Here is a 10255-nt window from a genome sequence, read left to right as displayed (position 1 = left end):
GCACTAAAATAGTAAAGCATAGGCTACTATTGAAACCAGAATGCAAACCGATGTAACAAAAGCTGAGAAAAATGAAACCAAAAATGCTATTGAAAATCAAAGAGAAAGTTAAAAAGTAATTTGATATAGGCTTCTTACAAGTGGCCAAATATCTTAAATAGGTGGCTAATATAGTACCTGTCCCTAAAAAGAATGAAAAGGTATAGATATGTATAGACTATCGAGATCCGAATAAAGCTAGCCTTAAAGATAATTTTTCTCTACTTTATATTGACACTTTAGTGGATAATATAGCTCGATATTCGGTATTCTCTTTCATGGATAGATTCTCTAGTTACAATTAAATAAAGATGGCTTAAGATGATATGAAGAAGACCACTTTTATCACTATATGAAAAACTTTTTGCTATAAAGTTATGCCCTTTAGATTAAAAAATATTAGGGTAACCTATCAAAAGGCCATGGTAACACTCTTTTATGATATGATGCATAAAAAAATTAAAGTATATGTGGATGACATGATTACCAAATCCTAAAAAAGAGACGATCATGTAGTCAATCTCAGTAAATTATCTGAAAGGTTGAAAAAGTTTCAAGTCAAACTAAATTCGGTTAAGTGCATATTTGAGGCCAGTCAGGAAAGTTGCTAGGATTTATAGTCAGTAAAAGGGGAATAGAAGTCGACCCGGATAAAATATGAGCCATCAAGAATTTATCTCCTCTAAGCACACAAAAGAAGGTTCGAGGTTTCTTAAGCAGATCGAATTATATTTCTCAATTCATTTCTCAACTCATTCTTAAATGTGATCCCATTTTCAAACTCCTTCAAAAAAATAATCATGGGGAGTGGAATGAACAATGTTAGTGGAATGAATAATATCACGAAGCTTTCGATAAGATCAAGCAGTACTTATCAAATCCTTCAATATTAGCATATCATGTTTCAGAAAAACCATTGATTCTATACATAATGGTACAAGAAGGATCAATAGGCTTTGTGCTAGGACAATAAGATGAATCCAACAAGAAAGAAAGAGCTATTCATTACCTGAGCAAAAAATTTATGGAGTTTCTTGAAAGAGCTATTCATTACCTAAGCAAGAAATTTATGGAGTATGAGTCCAAGTATTCGTCACTAAAGAAAATATGTTGTGCTTTGGCTTAGACAACTAAAAGACTTAGGCAATACATACTCTACAATACAACTTGGCTCATAGCTAAACTGGATCCCATCAAATACATCTTTAAAAAAGCATCACTGTTAGGAAGAATCGCAAGATGGTAAGTAATGCTCTCTAAATACAATATAGTATATGTGAGCTAAAAAGTAATCAAAAGAAGTGTCATTACTGAATTCTTGGCAGACAAGGTCGCTAATGATTATGAGCCCATGAAGCTTGATTTTCCAAATGAAGAATTAATGGTCATCTCAAAATTAGAATAAGATGATGATGAGAAAAAAACATGAAGGATGTATTTCGATGGGGTTGCCAATGCCATGGGACATAGGGTTGGAGCAGTTTTAATATCTCCAATAGAGCGCTACTATCCTGTTACGGTAAGATTGAACTTCAATTGCACTTATAATGTAGCCAAATATGAGGCTTGTGTTATGGGGTTGCATGCTATTTCAGATAAAAAAGTTGAAATATTAAGGGTGTTTGGGGACTCAGCTCTAGTCATTTATCAACTAAAAGGTGAATGGAAAACAAGGGATTCCAAATTCATCCCTTACCATATATACATCTTAGAGCTGTGTAAATAATTCAAAGCAATTCAGTTTAAACATTGTCTCATGAAAAAAATCATATTGCAGATGTTTTGGCCACCTTGGTTACAATGGTATGAATCAATGATAATGCTAAACTTTAGCCTATTAAACTAGATATCAAAGACATACTAGTACATTGTGCCAACTTGAAAGAGAAAGAGGATGGCAATCCTTGGTATCATGATATTATGAGATAACTAAAGAATCAACAGTATCCAGATATAGTAACAAAAAATGATAAGAAAATCTTACGAATATTGGTTATAAGATTTTTTTTAGATGGGAAAATTTTGTATAAATGAGGTAAAAATCAAGTGTTACTATGTTGTTTAAGCACCTTTGAAGCCAAAAAGATTATTGAAAAAGTTCACAACAGCATATATGGAGCACATATAAATGGACATATGATGGTAAGATAGGTTATGCAAGCTGGATATTATTGATTGACAATGAAAAAAGATTGCATTGATTGTGCCCATAAATGTCACAAGTGCCAAATTTATGCCAATAAGATTCATGTTCCATCTAGTGCTTTACATGTCATAGCACCACTTTGGCCATTTTCTGTGTAAGGGATGGATGTCATTGGGCCTATCACACCAAAAGCCTCAAACGAGAATAGATTCATTTTTGTGATAATTGATTACTTTACTAAATCGGTTGAAGCTGCCTCTTTCACAACTATGACAAGATTAGTGGTCTAAAAACTCATTAAAAAAGAAATAATTTATAGATATGGGCTCCCAAAAAGAATTATCTTAGATAATATTAAGAATTTGAATAGCAAGATGATGCAAGAAGTATGTGCTCAGTTCAAGATCAAACACCATAATTTAACTTCATATCGTCCAAAAAAGAATGAGGTAATGGAAACTGTAAATAAAAACATCAAAAGAATTTTTGAAAAGATGAATGAAACATACAAGGACTGACATGAGAAATTACCTTTTGCTCTATATGCATATCAAACTTCTATGCGCACCTCTACTAGGGTAACTCTTTTTTTCTTAGTTTATGGAATGAAAGCTATATTGCCAATAGAAGTAGAAATCCCATCGCTAAAGGTCCTAAGGGAAGTGGGATTAGAAGAAGCTAAATGGATTCAGAAGCGCTATGAGTAATTGAACTTTATTGAAGAGAAAAGATTGATGGCACTATGCCATGGTCAATTGTACCAAAAGAGAATAATAAAAGCTCATGACAAAAAGGTTAGGTCTCATCAATTCTGAGAATGAGAGTTGGTATTAAAAAAAACTCTTTCAAGTTAGCATGATGATAGAGAGAAATATACCCCAAATTAAGATGGACCATATGTTGTAAAAAGAGTCTTTTCAAGAAGAGCCTTAATCTTGTCAGAAATAAATGAAGATAAACTTTTTAGCCTTATTAATTCTGATGCAGTAAAGAAGTACTTTGCATGATTCTAAAAAAAAAAAAAGAGTTCAAGTTAAAAACCCGAAAGGGCGGCTTAGATCCAAAAGAAAAGGTTTGAGTTGAAAACTTTAAAAGGTAACATGAATTGTATACGGCATTAGTTGAAAGGTAAACTAGGGGCAGGGAATTTCAAGAAATTTTGAATTATTGGGGCATTGTGTTTTGATTTAGCTTTTGAAGGAAATTCAAGATTTGTTATCATGGTTGTCTAATCATTTATCTTGGGGTATTGCTACCCAAAATAGATGCTTCAAAATACATTATTTATATCTCTATACTATCATTTGTAATTTATTGCTTATCCCAATAAATGAAAGTCATCTTGTCATTCTCTTTTAGTTTTATACATTGCTAATATCTTTGTCTTTTCTCTTTATACCTTACCATAAATGAAAGAAGTGCATAATTTGCATCCCTCACTTTGGAATTGGGATAATGATTAATACTCGAACAAAATCATAAGAAGTGTATGTTACTTTGAAGTATTAAATGAAACAAAGAACAAAGATGAGCTCTTCCTAAATAAGAGCAAAATGGTTTCCATAACCCTATTGGGGATAAAGATAAATATTCAAGCTGATGAAAGATGGTTTCTCTACCAATGATGTGTATTTAGGTTGATGAAAGATGATTTTTTTGCCAAAGACATGCATTCAGAATGGTTTTTTCACTAAAATGTACAGTAAAGATAAATATTCAAGATAAAGAAGGGTGGTTTCTTTGCTAAAAAGGTGCAAAAATAAAAATACAGAGGCCTTAGTACCATAAGTGATGTTTCATTTGCATTCCAGATAAAACATGCATTTGCATTCCAGATAAAACATGCATTTGCATTATTAACTCATCTAATCTCAATTTAGGTCAGATCATCTTCAGACTTACGACATCAGTCCGGCCATTTATTTACGATCTCAACTCAGTATTGGTCACCTTTAGACTCACGACATCGTTCTAGTCATCTGATCTCGACTTAGGTCAAATCATTTTTAGACTCACAATACCAGTTCGTTCATCTATTTATGACCTCGACTTGATCTTGATCACCTTCAAACTTACGGCATCATCTTAGTCATTTAATCTTGACTTAGGTCAGATTATCTTCAGACTCGTGATACCAATCCAGTCATTTATTTACGACCTCGACTCGATCTTGGTCACCTCCAAACTCATGGCATCATCCTAATCATCCAATCTCGACTTAGGTCAGATCATTTTTACATTCACAACACTAATTTGATCATTTATTTACGACCTTGACTCAATTTTGGTCATCATCGACTCGCGACATCGTTTCAGTCATTTGATCATGGCATTATCCCAGTCACTGAATCTTGACTCAAGTTAGATCATTTTACTTTCGACTCAAGGTTCACCCCCGATCAGTTTTACTCACTGATTTTAACTTGAATAGAACAAGTGTTTAGGTCTTTGTATCATCTTTTCTAACAAATATATGCAAAAATGGGCAGTTGTAGACACCTATTTGTGTTCGAACCCATTAAAAAGCCTAATTGAGCCCATTGATGTTCGAGCCCAGTTAGGCCCATTTGGGTCTAGGCCTAAGTAGACAGCTTGTTTATTATTATATTTATTATTTTATTTATTTATTTTTTTATTTATTTATTTTTATTTTTATTTTCATTTTTTATTTTTTTCTATTTTTTATTTTCCTTTATTATTTTTCTTTTCTATTTCAATCCATACGTGCATAAAAGAATGAATCATGATCAGAATCCCTTGGTCAAATTTAATTAATGATTGCTAAAATTTTGAACCTGATATCTTGTCTGAACAGAATATAATCCTAGGATTCAAGCCTGGGATTAATTATGTCTGTTTCCTAAAATCTTTCTAAGCCTACCTATAAATTGGACCAATTCTACAAAACAAAAACACACGAAAACACAGAGGAAATTAAGGAGAAATTATTGAGAGAATTCTAGGGAAATTTTTGTAGTAAGGGTTTCTAGGATTTGAAAATTGGGATTCAGGGTTTAATTCATAGTTCTGGGGTGATTCTAAGCTTGTGGAGGTGAAATTAAGGTTGTAGGGGGTTCGGAGAAGGTTTAGAGTTATCTATAAATTTTTTTAGATTTTTTAAGGTTTTTTGAGTTTTTGAAAAACTTTGAATTTTTTGGTGGAATTTTTCGACGAAGGTTGAAGTTTTCGATGAGATTTCGATAAGATTTTCAGAATCTAACAGGTTTTCCAAAATGTTGGTTTTTCAGTTTTAGGTTACATTTTTTTTGCTACATTCTCATAAATCAGTGAGATTATTAATTTTCAGTTAAATTTATCGATGGGTTTTCTAGAGAGAAGTCAGAGGAAATTGGGTTTAGAGAGAGAGAAAGGCTCGGGTGGTTTTGAGAAAAAACACTGAGAGGTGCCATATATACTAACCCAGCATGACGTCATTTTAAGCCAGCTAGGATCTGCGTGCAAACCCAATGACCTACGTGTTAACCTTCACTCTAACCCAACCCAATCGCAAGTTTTCTCTTTTTTATTTTATTTTTATTTTTATTTTTATTTTTTGATTTGATTTTATTTTATTTTATTTTATTTTAAACCTATTTTTTATTTTTTGGTTTTATTTTTTTAAAAGGATAAAAAAGAAAAAAGGTTATTCCTGCCACTTTTATTTCTAAAAAAAAAGTAAAAATTAAAAAATGAAGTTTAAAAAAAAGGAAAAATAATTCTACAAAAAATATAAAAAAATGATAAAAAAAAAACCTTTCAAAAAAATAAATAAATAAAATAAATAAAAATTTTAAATAAGCAAAAATAATTTTTATCCTCTAAACTATTGGAAAATTACTTTGAAGTGAGCCTTACCAAACTATTAGGAAGCTTCACTAATTTTTCTGGAATAAAAATTAATAAATCAGACGATGGAGCCATTTCAAAGTGGAACACTAGTCTCCATGAATACTCCTGAGATAAGAGAATTATCCTAAATTGCTATCAAACTATTTGGATAATTTTATGGTTGATTTTCAATACTAAATTATTTGATAAAATCATAAAAATGATCAAAGCTTGGATAATTTGATATCAAATTGGTGCCATCCTTTGGATGGACATTGTGGGGATGCTACAACATTCTCAATACATAACCGATTCCCAAACCTAACATCTGTTTTACAGACTAGAATATGTTTTAAGTGACCAATCACACCTAGACAAAAAAACTAGTGGTGACTTCTTCCATCCATGTCTAACAATAAGTCCATGACCATCTTCTGTTGTTGATGGTTTTAATACACAAAAAATCCTTTCAAACAAGATTAAGTCATTTCATCAAACACCATGATCTAAAAAAATTTAAAAAAAAAACAAATGCTAAGATGAGATGAAAAAAAAAAACATAATAGACTATTTTAGAATGGTTTTTTAAGGATATCTTGAATGAATCAACAAATTCATGTTAACAAGTAACAATTTTTTAGTAATTTAAAAAATATTTTGTTGAAAAAAAACTAAACCTAAAATTTCATTCGTATTTGTAACTAAATTTAACATTTAATTTCAAGTTTTTCAAAGAAAAACCCTATTTCTTTCACTTTTTGTTTCATCTGAAATTTTTCTCACCAACCAAACAAAACTAAACTCAGAACTGCAATAATGAAATAAATTGGTAAAAAAAAAAAATAATAATTGCTAAACACTAACAATTGCCAATGTTGAAATAGAGCTTACCAATAGAGCTTGAATGTCATTAAAAACGTAATAAATCAAATAAAAAATTTAAGGATTTGACCCAACAAATCAGACAAAAAATTTAGGGATTTGACCTAAATTGTAAGAAAGCTAACTTAAAATTTACAAAAACAAAAGTAAAAAAAAAAATAAAAATTGGCCACAAAATGACTAAAACTTTGGCAAAAATGAGAAAAAAAATGGCCCAAAATGAGCAAAAATGAAAGAAATTAATAGGAAAAAAAAAAGCAAAAAGGGGGTCTTGTGGGTTTAAAATTTAAAAAAAAATTATTAGCGAAAAAATGTGATTATTGAAGGCGTTTTTGGCTAAAAATACCTCTAATAATCCTCTTCAATTTTTTTTTGGATTATTCAAGGCATTTCTACAAAAAACACTTTCAATAATCTTCTCTATTTTTTATGAGAGGATTATTGAATGCGTTTCAGGTAAAAAAGCGCCTTCAATAATCTCTTCTAAATTTTTATGAGAGATTATTAAAGGCTTTTCAGGTAAAAAAACGCCTTGAATAATCTGTTCATAAAAAATAAAGATGATTATTTAAGGTATTTTCTACCATAAAACCTTTAATAATTTTTTTAAAAAAATTGTAGAGGATTATTAAATACGCTTTTAGTCAAAAACGCCTTCAATAAATCTACCAAAAATGGTAATGCCTTCAATAATTCCTAAAAAAAAATCTAAAAAATACTAAAGAGAAGGATCAAACCTATAACCTTATGGTTAACGACTGTATGTTTTAACCAACAATGCTACTCTATTTTTGATAGGTTTATTAACAAAGAGATTTATTGAAGACGTTTTTAACCAAAAACGCCTTTAATAATCATCTACAATTTTTTAGAAGAATTATTAAAGGCATTTCTTATAGAAAATGCCTTCAATAATCACCTCTATTTTTTATGAAAGGATTATTTAAAGCATTATCTACCAAAAACGCCTTCAATTATCTCTAATCTATTTTTTATGAGGGGATTATTCAAGGCATTTTCTGTAAAAATCGCCTTTAATAATCACTTCAATTTTTTAGAAATGATTATTCAATGCGTTTTAGTCGATAAATGCCGTTAATTTTTGTCTTTAATGGCATTTTATAAGTACAAACACTGTTATTTGAATATTTAAAATCATTTTGATAAAAAAACGCCTTAAGTCTTATAAAAACACGGAATCAACGACGTTTTTAAGTGAAACACTACTACAAAATTGCTACTAATATTTCATTTTCTTGTAGTGTCAAAATATATAATTAAAACTCTTTATCATTATTTCTTTTTAATTTGATAATTTCATAGTTGTTTTAATGTTTATATTTTAGTCCATACAATAGTACAAATGCCTACTACCAAATGCAAATTGGAGTCAAAACATTCATTTTTGACCGAATTAATTGCTTTAATTTTCTTATAAATATCTATTTACCTTACATTTTTTTACTATTTATTTAACTATTAAATGTGTAGTTTAAATCAATTTATCCTAAAATCATATAAATTTACTGGAAATATCACTCTTACCTTTTTTAAATATGAACTCCTTTTCAAACTGAATTTAAATTATTTATTTAATTCAAACTATTTTTTCCTTTCCAATCATTTCTCATTAAATGGTTTGATTCAATTTGGTTATCATTTTGTCCATCACTTAGATTATAAAATGTGGGGTTTTTGAATTGACTCAAAGTATATTTTTCATAATTTTTACAATTTTTACCTAATCAATCAAAAGTTTTTATTACCATTTTGCTTTTTGTATTTTGTTTTCCTTTTTTTTTTTGTTTCATATCAATTTATTAACTTTTTCTCTAAATAGTTATATAATATGCTTTATTAGTTTATATGAATTACCTTACCTCTCTAAATGCTGTCTACCAATTTATTTGTATTTTTCTAATACTATCTATATTTGAAAATTTGTATAACATTTTAAAAAATTATATTTTAATGCAACATATCATAAGAATTTCTACATTTTAGATAGGTTATATAATTTAAAAAGAGAAAAATAATCGTGTCAAGAATACTTATTTCATTTAAAATAAAAAATGTCAAATTATATGTTTATTTTAAAATTTTTTATTTTTATATAAAGTTATTAATTATATTATAATTAAATTTTTTATATATATAATTATTACTCGCGCATTTCATAAGTTTAAAACTAGTTATGGTAAAAAATTGTGATTAGTAATATCTTATGACCAAAAGTTGCAAACTTGATAGTATTCTATGCATGCTTTGATAAAAATTACGATCAAATTTGAATTTAGTAATATGTTGTGACAAAAAAAATTATTGTTTATAACAAACTATGTTTTGATAAAAAGTTATGATCAAATTTGGACTTAATAATATCTTGTAATAAAATGTTACGATTAATAACATGCTATATATGTTTTGATAAAAATTACAATCAAATTTGAATTTAATAATATATTGTGATAAAAAATTTCCTATTTATAACAAACTACATTTTGATAAAAAGTTATGATAAGATTTGGACTTAATAATATTTTATGATTAAAAAGTTACAATTGATAACATGCTATATATACTTTGATAAAAGTTACCATCAATTTTGAATTTAATAATATCTTATGATAAAAAATTATTATTTATAATAAATTATATTTTAGTAAAAAGTTACTACCAAATTTGGACTTAAGTAATATTTTACAATAAAAAATTACGATCAATAATATATTATATATGTTTTAATAAAAATTACGATCAAATTTAAATTTAATAATATCTTATAATAAAAAATTATTAGTTATAACAAACTATGTTATAATAAAAAGTTACGATATTTTATAATAAAAATTTACCATTTATAACAAACTTCGTTTTGACAAAAAGTTACGATAAGATTTTAACTTAATAATATCTTGTGATAAAATGTTAATTGATAACATGCTATGCTTTCATAAAAAGTTAATAATATCTTGTAATAAAAAATTACTGCTTATAACAAGCTGTACTTTGATAAAAAGTTACCATCGGATTTGGACTTAATGATTTGTGATAAAAAGTTCCTATTGGTAACATAATACGTGTTGATGAAAAGTGATAATCAAACTTTGATTTAATAATGTCTTGAGATAAAAAAAAATTACTATTTACAACAAACTATGCTTTGATAAAGAGTTACTATCAGATTTGGATTAGTAATATCTTGTGATAAAAAAGTTACAACTGAATGTCAATACGAGGTAAAATTGAAAATAAAAAATTTTGTCGCAACAAAGATTATCAATTATAAATTTATTATAATTACCATTATCAAATTCAATCACTAAAATAAAAATTCTAAACATGGGGTGTGTTAGTTTG

Source organism: Durio zibethinus, chromosome 14 (assembly GCF_047325235.1).
Source record: "Durio zibethinus cultivar Kanyao isolate XHJ-2024 chromosome 14, ASM4732523v1, whole genome shotgun sequence".
Lineage (NCBI taxonomy): Eukaryota > Viridiplantae > Streptophyta > Magnoliopsida > Malvales > Malvaceae > Durio > Durio zibethinus.
The sequence above is the reverse complement of the archived record's forward strand: the minus strand, read 5'-3'. Positions refer to the sequence as shown.